This window comes from Lepidochelys olivacea, assembly GCF_965140295.1.
Source record: "Lepidochelys olivacea isolate rLepOli2 genome assembly, chromosome: 23".
NCBI lineage: Eukaryota > Metazoa > Chordata > Testudines > Cheloniidae > Lepidochelys > Lepidochelys olivacea.
In genome coordinates, this window is record NC_140433.1 from 6423999 (window position 1) to 6435972 (window position 11974).

Sequence of the window (11974 nt, forward strand, 5' to 3'; positions counted from 1 at the left end):
CAACTCTCCTACCCCCGTCCCAGACCCTGTGCTCCACGAAGCTGCAGGCCAGCCCCCAGTAGGCAGCGCAGGCCAGGACTCTTCCCAGGGCCTCTGTTGGCGTGGCCCTACAACCACGGGCCGTCCCCCTTGTCCCAATGTGGGGTGTGCTGTTGCTTGGTGGATCCCCTATTCCCATGCGCAGGGCATGCAGCAGAGGCCGGGAAAGAGGTTTTGGCCTCTGTGACCAGTTCAGGCCTTGTGGTTCATCCACACAGGGGAAGCAGGTCCTGCAGGGCTCCAACTCCTGTTCCCAAAGTGCCGTGATTTAAGTAAAGAGACACCGCCTTTCGATTTGTTCAATAATGTTCTTTATTCAGCTGCACCCTTGCAGCAGCAGCAGCTCCAGCCAGACCCTTATTTCTGACCATTATGAGGCAGGACGTTTGTATCTCAGGGCAGCAGAAACCCCAACAGCACATGGGAGCGGACATTGCCTTGGCCCAAGAGCTACAAGGTCCAACAGGGAGCAGCTGGCAGATTCGATCGGGAATCATTTCAAGAGATAGAATTACATTGATATGGGGGAGCAAAGCTATGCCCCAGGGGACACTGGGCCACGTTCACCTCTGGTGATTCACAGCCGTTATACCAGAGAGGATTTGATGCAGTAACCCTTGTCCTTTCAAATGGGGGGAGGGAGAATGGAAAAAGACAGGGAGGTTGGAAGAGGGAGACCAAACCTGGATCCTTTAATTAATGGGTTTAGAGGAGATAAAGCCACTGTCCAAACATATGGGGATGGGTTTATCCTTGGCTGATGCAATGGGCCGTATCTCCCTTTCAAATGCAGCCTCTGGCTCCCAGGGGAAGGGCCCATGGTAGGAAGGGCAGATATTTTCTACAGGAAGGGATTATCTCCAGGAAGGCGTTTCAGTGCTGGCTGCGAGTGTTGCTGGAGCGCAGCAAGCTCTCTGCCACGTTGGGAGCCACAACAGCTACAGGCAGCCTTTGGAGAGGGGCGGGGATGTGCTTTTGGGTTCTGCACGCTGCCTCTCACTCAAACCTGTCAGTGGCCCCAGCTGTGTCGGAGCCCTCAACTACAACAGGGATGCTGTCATGTGCAAGGCATGCATTGCACGCTCCAGGACTGGTCATGCCCACAGGACGATTCTGTCCGGCCCCTCAATGCACGAACAAAATGGCATCCTCTTGTGACCCTAGCAGGATCCTAATGCAAGAGGGCATTGGGCTCACTGCTATTGGCTAGTGAGTTTCAACTAGCCTGACCAGTTCAGTGTACCCCAACTTAATGTCATAACCTGATCTAAAAGGTATCACGTAAGAAAATCAATAGAAAACTTGGAAGGATAAGGCCTTTTCCTGTAGCCATATTGTAAGGCCTTTGTCTGCAGCCAGTTTACAAGAGCAGCAGCCATTAGCTGAGAAGCAGGAAGTCACACCCTCACATTCCATCTAAATTGCATTAAAACAATGTAATATCAGGCTGTTAAGAAGGAGACCCCGTCCTAATGGCCCCCACTATCACCAGGTAAAGAAACAGATCTTAAGATGGTTAAAGAAAACTTAGTTTGACAGCATCCTGTCTGGCAAGCAATCACTTATAGTTGTGATTGTGAAATTCTCATTTCTTTATTGTTTTGTGTTTATGGTCCACACTTCCCTATTGTTTGACTGTATGGTCTCTGTCTGGTTCTTTGATTGTTTCTGTCTGTTACACAATTAATTGTGCTAGGTGTAAATGAATTAAGGTGGTGGGGTAGGATTGGTTAGAGAATTTTGTTACACTATGTTAGGATCGGTTAGTATAACGATTGGTTAAGGTAGAGCTAAGCAGGACCCAAGTTTCACTATAGAAACTGGGGTCCAAAAGGAAGTTCTTGGGGAACCAACTCCAGGACACAGCCCCAAGAACAGAGCTGCCAGACCTCAACACTGCCAATGACACCGTGCAGAAACTGGAGTCCCCCAGATGGACCTGATCCTGACTGGCCATGAAGAAAAGTTCATCTGCCTTATTGGGAGTGGTGAGCACTGTATGTGTAGCCTGTGCATTCTGTTTTGGTGATTGTTAATAAATAGAGGTTAAGACGGATATTACTGTGTAAGGCTCTTTCACTGGTAAAAGACCCCGTAAATCTGCAAAAGATTAAGCCTGGAGCCTGGAGGGAATGGGTGTTTGCCCGGAGGGAATGGGTGCCTAAATTGACAGGGTTACGTCTGAGCCCTAGCAACGGGGTAAGGGTGGGTGCCCTAGAGTGTAAGGTTATGCCTGAGCCCACAGAAGGGGGAGGGTGGGTGCCTAAATTTAGAGGGTTACACCTTGAGCCCTAGGAACTGGGTAAAGGTAGGTACCCCTAGAGTGTGTGAGTGACAGAGAATTTTGTGCGGGTAACAAGCTAATATCACACTGATCATTACTATTCTTGTGTGGTGTGTGCACCACAATTCAAAATTACAAACATAGTGGAAATTATGTTCTTAAAGTGAGTCTACTAGGCAGGGCTGAAGTTACCCCACCCTAGACAAAGAATTTTTGGTTCTGCTTCTGCCCCTTTGAAGGTACCTTTTAAGATACAGTAAGAGGCAATGGGAATGCATTTACATAAAAGGCAAACAAAACCATCAAGCTAACAAGGGGAGGAGATCACCAGTCAATTTCATGGCAGCAGTGGGAGACTACAGGAACATTTTGCATTTTAGCAAACAACAGCGAGAAAGAAACCAGTCTGGAACTTCCTTCACCCGGAGACTATGTCTCCTTCCTCACAGCTTCAATTAACTTTACTCTTGTGTAGGGGTAACCTTCCGAAGAATCCACTCCAAAGCTTCCCTGGACCCTAAAAGAGAGGGGCAAACCCCCACAAGTTATCTTTCACCTCAGACGACAAAGGAACTGAGCACTTTGTGGGGGTGATCAGCCATCTTGCTGGAGGTGTGGTAAGAATCTTACCTTGAACCAGGAATCATAGAATCATAGAATCATAGAATATCAGGGTTGGAAGGGACCCCAGAAGGTCATCTAGTCCAACCCCCTGCTCAAAGCAGGACCAATTCCCAGTTAAATAATCCCAGCCAGGGCTTTGTCAAGCCTGACCTTAAAAACCTCTAAGGAAGGAGATTCTACCACCTCCCTAGGTAACGCATTCCAGTGTTTCACTACCCTCTTAGTGAAAAAGTTTTTCCTAATATCCAATCTAAACCTCCCCCACTGCAACTTGAGACCATTACTCCTCGTTCTGTCATCTGCTACCATTGAGAACAGTCTAGAGCCATCCTCTTTGGAACCCCCTTTCAGGTAGTTGAAAGCAGCTATCAAATCCCCCCTCATTCTTCTCTTCTGCAGGCTAAACAATCCCAGCTCCCTCAGCCTCTCCTCATAACTCATGTGTTCCAGTCCCCTAATCATTTTTGTTGCCCTTCGCTGGACTCTCTCCAATTTATCCACATCCTTCTTGAAGTGTGGGGCCCAAAACTGGACACAGTACTCCAGATGAGGCCTCACCAATGTCGAATAGAGGGGAACGATCACGTCCCTCGATCTGCTCGCTATGCCCCTACTTATACATCCCAAAATGCCATTGGCCTTCTTAGCAACAAGGGCACACTGCTGACTCATATCCAGCTTCTCGTCCACTGTCACCCCTAGGTCCTTTTCCGCAGAACTGCTGCCTAGCCATTCGGTCCCTAGTCTGTAGCTGTGCATTGGGTTCTTCCGTCCTAAGTGCAGGACCCTGCACTTATCCTTATTGAACCTCATCAGATTCCTTTTGGCCCAATCTTCCAATTGGTCTAGGTCCTTCTGTATCCTATCCCTCCCCTCCAGCGTATCTACCACTCCTCCCAGTTTAGTATCATCCGCAAATTTGCTGAGAGTGCAATCCACACCATCCTCCAGATCATTTATGAAGATATTGAATAAAACCGGCCCCAGGACCGACCCTTGGGGCACTCCACTTGATACCGGCTGCCAACTAGACATGGAGCCATTGATCACTACCCGTTGAGCCTGACAATCTAGCCAGCTTTCTACCCACCTTATAGTGCATTCATCCAGCCCATACTTCCTTAACTTGGTGACAAGAATACTATGGGGGACCGTGTCAAAAGCTTTGCTAAAGTCAAGAAACAATACATCCACTGCTTTCCCTTCATCCACAGAACCAGTAATCTCATCATAAAAGGCGATTAGATTAGTCAGGCATGACCTTCCCTTGGTGAATCCATGCTGGCTGTTCCTGATCACTTTCCTCTCATGCAAGTGCTTCAGGATTGATTCTTTGAGGACCTGCTCCATGATTTTTCCAGGGACTGAGGTGAGGCTGACTGGCCTGTAGTTCCCAGGATCTTCCTTCTTCCCTTTTTTAAAGATTGGCACTACATTAGCCTTTTTCCAGGACTGTGGTTTTGTTATGTCTTAGTCTCTAGAAAGTGTTTTTTTACTTTTATGGTGCTCCTGACCATTTCTAACTCTGTCCTTCATACCTGAACTCGCTTCACACCCTGTCTTATTTTTAATCTAAAGCAGCCCAGTGCTGGGTTTGAACTGAATGATGGCGAACTCCAGTTCCAGTGCTAAGCTGTGCACCTTTGTCTCTTTAGAGGAGCAAACAAAATGAATTATTCCTCTGATTAGTCCAGGAGAGGGCTGGGCATTGTAGATGTCATAAATATAAAGGGAAGGGTAAACCCCTTTGAAATCCCTCCTGGCAGGGGAAAGCTCCTCTCACCTGTAAAGGGTTAAGAAGCTAAAGGTAAACTCGCTGGCACCTGACCAAAATGACCAATGAGGAGACAAGATACTTTCAAAAGCTGGGAGGAGGGAGAGAAACAAAGGGTCTGTGTGTCTGTCTATATGCTGGTCTTTACCGGGGATAGACCAGGAATGGAGTCTTAGAACTTTTAGTAAGTAATCTAGCTAGGTACGTGTTAGATTATGATTTCTTTAAATGGCTGAGAAAAGAATTGTGCTGAATAGAATAACTATTTCTGTCTGTGTATCTTTTTTGTAACTTAAGGTTTTGCCTAGAGGGGTTCTCTATGTTTTTGAATCTAATTACCCTGTAAGATATCTACCATCCTGATTTTACAGGGGGGATTTCTTCATTTCTATTTACTTCTATTTTTATTAAAAGTCTTCTTGTAAGAAACTGAATGCTTTTTCATTGTTCTCAGATCCAAGGGTTTGGGTCTGTGGTCACCTATGCAAATTGGTGAGGCTTTTTACCAAACCTTGTCCAGGAAGTGGGGTGCAAGGTTTTGGGAAGTATTTTGGGGGGAAAGACGTGTCCAAACAGCTCTTCCCCAGTAACCAGTATTAGTTAGGTGGTGGTAGCGGCCAGTCCAAGGACAAAGGGTGGAATATTTTGTACCTTGGGGAAGTTTTGACCTAAGCTGGTAAAGATAAGCTTAGGAGGTTTTTCATGCAGGTCCCCACATTTGTACCCTAGAGTTCAGAGTGGGGGAGGAACCTTGACAGTAGAGCACAGGGTTTGGGGAACATTCGGGACTAGGCGGTGCTGGGGTCACCTTGCCAGGTATAACCAAAAAGCTGGTGGATACCAGAGTGTGGCTGGGGTGCAGCAAGCAGGCTGCTGGTATCAGAGTTGCCGGGCCCAGTTTACTTATCACCCAGACACTCGGTGCATGCTTGTCTGCTGACTGGGAGCATCCGGACAGGGCGCTGCACCATTAGAGCAATTTAAGGCACCCAGGGTTGCTGGGCAGGCAGTGACACAGTCCTCGCTGCGCTGGATTGCACCCCTTTGGGACATCTCTGCATGGGGAATGTGAGGTCATGGTGTGCGGAGGACGCTATTTTGCATGCAAAATGTACAGTTGCATGCCTGTGAATATGTCCCGGCAGGCCATTGGAGGGTTGCCTGGCACTGCATCCAGCTGGAGGCTCCAGGCTCCCTGTAAATGGAATCAGAGAATTTGTTACGGGTTTCGCCCCTGGTTCCTGCCAGCAAACAGCCACAGCAGCAGCTCCAGGATCAGCAGCTCTGGGCTTGTTCTGCTGGTCTCACCCTGCAGAAGTTGTCCTGGTCCGATCTGTTCCTCCATGTAGCGCCTGATAATGGTTAGCACAGAGAACGGAAAAGTTACAGCAAAGTCCATCTGGTGGGTCCAGAGTCCAGATGTACTCAGACCCCTCTTTTTTCCCCCAGTCCAGAAGTGCGTCTCCAGCAGCCCATAGCCCATACGTCGCCACCCCCTGGCTCTTGCTCAGCCTTTATTTCCTCTTCCTGGGCAAACAGGGTCACCTGGTCGCCTCCTGACTTGCTTTTTGTTCTCTAGCTGCTCAAACTGGTTGGCTTCTCGCAGAGTTTCAAAGTAACAAATCCCCAGGCCATTGTCTGGGCCCAGGCCCTACTGGACCTCTGGTTTCTTCTGCAAAGAAAACACCTCCCTCCTACACCCCTAGTTAATCATGCAACACATAGGGGAAACTGAGGCACACACAATATTCATACAAAATATTCTGAAAATATCCCACTTTCTCGCAGCTCTCCCCCCTTTGAGACTGAACTGAGCAGGGTCACTTTAGCCAGTGACCTGAAGAAGTTCAAACCCACCAATGTTACCCATAGATTGCCACAGCATCTTTCCCATTCCCTTGGCAATTGTTATATCAGGCCCTTTCAAGATTTCCTCAGCACCTTTGCAGTTACAATTCCAGTTTACCATACACAGTTCAGAGCAGCTGCACATCCTCCCTTAGGTCTGGTCCACCAGTGATGACACTCGCAGGGGGCACATGGGGAGCTTTTATGAGGCCCCGTGCCCTATTGCCACCCCAAAACCTTTGGTTTTCAAACTGGGATAGGGTCCTGCCACAGCCTCCTCTCTCTTGTCTGCCAGTGAGTGGGTAGGGCAGTGAGCCCACATCCCTCCCTGTGTTAATGGTCCTGCCGCAGCCTGGGGTATCCTCACCCCAGGTTAGAATAGGGGGTGATTCCCTTCCGCGTATGATCTTAACCAGGCCATATCTCTGGGGCTCTGGTGTGTCAGGTGTCTTGAGCTTCAGCTTAGCAGCTCTTCCTTTAGGTACCAGCCAGGGGGAAAATTGTCCCCTTCTTGCCAGCCTGACACTACCTGGTATCCTCAGCCTCAGCTCCCTGGATTCAAATCCTTGGCTGTTACAGGCGCAGGGGCTGGATCCTGTCTCAAAGAGACATCAAAGCTGATATCCTGGAGAACGCCAGCTGCAGCCACCCCGACCCCTCCTGTGTCAGCCATAGGCAGAGCGAATGGCTCCATATTCGGGACCTTCGCCCAAGATACACAGCTGCCCTGTGTGTGGCATTCTCAGTCTGGTCCATCCCAGGCACCCAGTCAACCCATCCCAAACAGTGGATTCCACTGGGCGTGACCCAGGGCCGCCAAGCATCCAGCAGCCCCAAGTGCATGTGCTTGGCAGTACTGTCAGATCCCCCAGGCCAGCCAAGAGCTCAAGCATCCAGCAGGGCCATGGGAATGCCAACAATTACTTCCGATGAAGTGAGCTGTAACTCACGAAACCTTATGCTCAAATAAATTGGTTAGTCTCTAAGGTGCCACAAGTCCTCCTTTTCTTTTTAAGAACATAAGAGTGGCCAGACTGGGTCAGACCAATGGTCCAGCTAGCCCAGTGTCCGGTCTTCTGACAGTAGCCAGTGCCAGATACTTCAGAGGGAATGAACAAAACAGGGCAATTAGTGAGTGATCCATCCCCTGTTGTCCAGTCCCAGTGTCTGGCAGTCAGAGGTTTGGGGACACCCAGAGCATGGGGTTGCATCCATGAGCATCTTGGCGAATAGCCATCGATGGACCTGTCCTTAGGAACTTATCTTGTGCCTTTTTGAACCCAGTTATACTTTTGACCATCCTCTGGCATCAAGTTTCACAGGTTGACTGTGCTTTGGGTGGAGACGTACTTCCTTCTCTTTGTTTTAAACCCGCTGCCTAATAATTTCCCGGTTCTCGTGGTATGTGAAGGAGGACATGACACTTCCCTAGTCACATTCTTCACCCCAGGCATGATTTTATAGACCTCCGTCATATCCCCTCTTAGTCGTCTCTTTTCCAAACTGAACAGCCCCAGTCTTTCTAATCTCTCCTCACGCGTGTAACCCTTCTGCAGGGTGGAACCAGCAGCAGCCAGGGCCAGGTTCAGTATCTAGGGGTTCCTTTCCATTGATTCAACACAGAACTGGCTCGAGCCCGCACCCAGTAACCTGGGAAATGCCCCCTTCCCCCTCGGAGCTCTCTGCTGCTGGCAGGGAGAGGGCTGGGGGGAGTCCTCCTCTCTGGCCCCCCACCCCAGCCCCAGAGCAGCCTGCCTACTGCACCCCAAACTCCTCATCCATGGCCCAGCCCCATGCTCCGCACACCCCCCTGCACTCCCCAACCCTCTGTCCCAGCCCAGAGCCCGCACCCAGCACCCAAACCCCCTCCCAGAGCCCGCACCCAGTACCCAAACTCCCTCCCGCACCCAGCATCCCAAATCCCCTCCTGCACCCCAACCCCCTGTCCCTGTCTAGAGCCCGCACCCAGCACCCAAATTCCCTCCTAGAGCCCACACCCAAACTCCTTCCCAGAGCCTTAGGCAGATATGGCGGAGGAAGGACTTGGATCCGTTCTGGGCACCCCCAGAAATTATACAAACCTGCCACCCCGGCATTATGATATTTACTGTCTTAGCTGCCCCTTTCCGCCTGGTTCCTTCCCAGCATTCTGTTAGCTAGGGGGGCCGCTGGTCCCGGCTCCCACCTCACTGGTTCCCTGGCCATGATGGTCAGAGCAGGCAGCAGCAAGGGGAGAGACCAGTTCTACCCTGCCCCCCACCACCCAGCTTGGGGCCAGATTGTATTGACCAGAAGCTGCGGTTTATGTCTCTATGCAAATACACCTATCACATAATTGACACAGACCATCCCACAGAGAGGCCATTGCGGCAGGGCCAGGGGAAATCTCTGGGGCACGCTAGGCCAACTCCTACCGGCGAGACGGTCTCCTTTGGATACAGGCTTTGCCCTTCCCAACCAGGACGGACAGACAGACTCCCCTAATAGGGGAGGAAGGGGCCCACTCTGCGCTTATAAAGGAGAGTGAAGAGGTGGAGCTGGAAGGAAAGGGGGGGCGGGTCTGGGTGGGGGAGCTCAGAGGCTGCAGTTGCGTGAGCAGAGGGTCCGTGTGTGTCCCTGAGGGGGCAGGGACGTTCCTGGCACAGTTCGGGCTGGGCTGGTGAGGTAACCACTGTGACAGCGGCCCTCCGGCAGGGATGGGGCACGTAGCCTGGGGCCGGCTCTGCCCTGCGCGGTGCCCTGCCTCCCATGCTCAGACGCTCCAGCATCTCTGCTTCCAGTGACAAGCAAAGAGGCTCCTCGCTCTCGGGGGCTGCGGAGAGACCTTCGCGCACGGGGCTCGAGTGCGAGTGACGTGATGAGTCCGCAGGGCCTGACGCTGGGCTTCCCCCCACTGCTGCCTCTGGGCTCCAAGCTTCCCCCTAGCCAGGTCCCATCATGAGCCTGTTGTAGCTCTGCCCCCTCAGGTGACTCCTTCCCTTTCCTCCCAACTCCACCTCCTAACGCTGCTATATAAGGCCCCTCCCCGGCTGTGGGGGGATCAGGCCTTCCCTGCTGGGTTGACTCCAGAGGACAGGAGCTGGCTGGCTGGACACAACTTTTGTTGGAGCAATCCCAGGTAAATCCTGATTATAGCCCCAGCAGAGGCCTCCACCGATGCCACAGGCCTGACTCGGCTCCCAGGCTGAGCCCTTGGCCGGGGGGCGGGCAGTTGTGACATTGGCGTTAATGGGACGTGTGCAAATAACCACTGTTACAAACCCGACTGGGTGATACTGGCCCTTGTCCAGGAGAGGCCTGTCCCCGCAGAGCCACGGCAGCAGCAGCTCTGGTGTTAAGGTAGCGCATCCAGGCCTCCTCATGAACCGTCACTGCCTCAAAACGCAGAACTCAAAGCTGGGGGGCTGGGGCTGAGACCAGTCGGACAGGGCCTGGCCGACCCAGAGGTCTCCCATGGCCCCTCAGTCCTTTGCAGCCAAAGAACAGTAGTAACCCCTGGCTGCTACCCCCCTACCCAGTGCTGGTGCCTGGCTTCACAACTCTCTTGGAGCAATCTGCCTCTGGGGCAAGGGGCTAGTCCCAGCCCTGCCCATGACCGCTGGGGGTGTCACACTGCCACCCCCTGTGGTCCTGTGAGTCTCGCAACAGCTGATTTTCATAGTATTTTTCGTAGATTCGAACACCGGAAGGGAGTATATGGCCATCTAATCTGACCTACTGCAGGGCAGTCTGTAGGATTTCACCTTTATTCCTGCACCAAGTCTTTAACTTCGGATTGAAATGGAGCCCAACCCTGACTTTAACGTTACAAGTGATGGAGAATTACACCCCTTGGGAAGTTGTTCTGTAATTACCCTCTCTTTAAAAAAGGCCTTTATTCCTAATCTGAATTGTTTTGCTTTTGCTTCCAGCCATTGGATCTCATTATATCTTTGTCTTGCAGATTAAAGAGTCTTCGACTGTCAGAATTTTTCTCCCCACGTGCTTAAGTCACCTCTTAACCTTCTCATTAAAACATGCTATTAAGGATGGAGTTGAAACCATATTTGTTCTATAATTATCATGCAGCGCTGTTCAAGGTTCTGGTGATGCTGTGGACCTATAAAAAGCCAACCTAGAAGGCAGGGTTTTATTTATAATATTTAATTCCCACACAGATGGTGCAACAGGTGTCTCCTGCCAATAAACTTCTAAAATCAGAACTGCACTTTGAAGTTTTGTACCAAGATATTGACGAAGCAAACAGCTTTGTAATTATGTGGTACCTGCAGCGCACGCAGGCTTGGGATTCTTGGCTCTTGTTTAGTAAAACGAAGTGAGTTTTTAGCCCAGGTGGCTGCAACCCCTAGACTGAGCCACTCAGGGGGAGGGGAGCAGGGAGTGGTGAGTGAGATGGTGAGACCGGGGAGAGAGGTGGGGAATACTGAGGGAACCTGGTAGAAATATCAATAATAATGCGGAAAGGCAGACCCCATGTTCAATCAATGTTTCTGTTCTGTATTGGGGGGGAACAGATGATACAGTCTCATCATTCCACTCGTATCTCTGGAGGGTGTTAAACAGCAGCTACTCGAACTAGGCATTTTTAAATCAAAAGGTCCAGATAACTTACATTCAAGAGGTTTAAAAGAACTGGCTGAGGAGCTCCCTGGACCAGTAATGTGGATTTGCAGTGAGTCTTGGAGCACTGGGAAGTTCCAGGAGATTGGAAGAAAGTGGATCTTGTGCCAATATTTAGAAAGGGCAGATGGGGTGACCTGCGTAGTTATAGGCCTGTCAGCCTGTCATAAACATATAGCTACGGGTAGCATAAAATCCCTCCTTTACTTGTAAGGGGTTAAGAAGTTCAAATAACCTGTCTGGCATCTGACCAAAAGGACCAATAAGGGAAGAAGATCCTTTCAAATCTGTGGGGGGAGACTTTGTTTGTGTGGTCTTTTGTTGCTCTCTCAGGGACAAAAAGAGAGCAGGGCAGGAAAAACACATCTCCTAAAATCCTACCTGAAATAAGCATCTAAGATTACAAATTGTAAGTAATAACATGGAAAGGCCTTAGATTATCTTTTGTTTCAGCGTGTGAATTTTTCCTATGCTAAGAGGGAGATTTATTCCTGTTTTTTGTAACTTTAAAGTTTTGCCTAGAGGGGAGTCCTCTGTGTTTTAAATCTGATTACCCTGTAAAATTATTTTCCATCCTGATTTTACAGAGGTGCTTCTTTTACTTTTTCTTTATAATAAAGTTCTGTTTTTAAGAATCTGATTAGTTTTTAGTATCCTAAAAACCCAAGGGTCTGGTCGGTGCTCACCTTGTTTACCTATTTGGTTGGTATATTATTCTCAAGCCTCCCCAGGAAAGGGGGTGAAGGAGCTTGGGAGGATATTTTGAGGAAACAGGAATTCCAAGA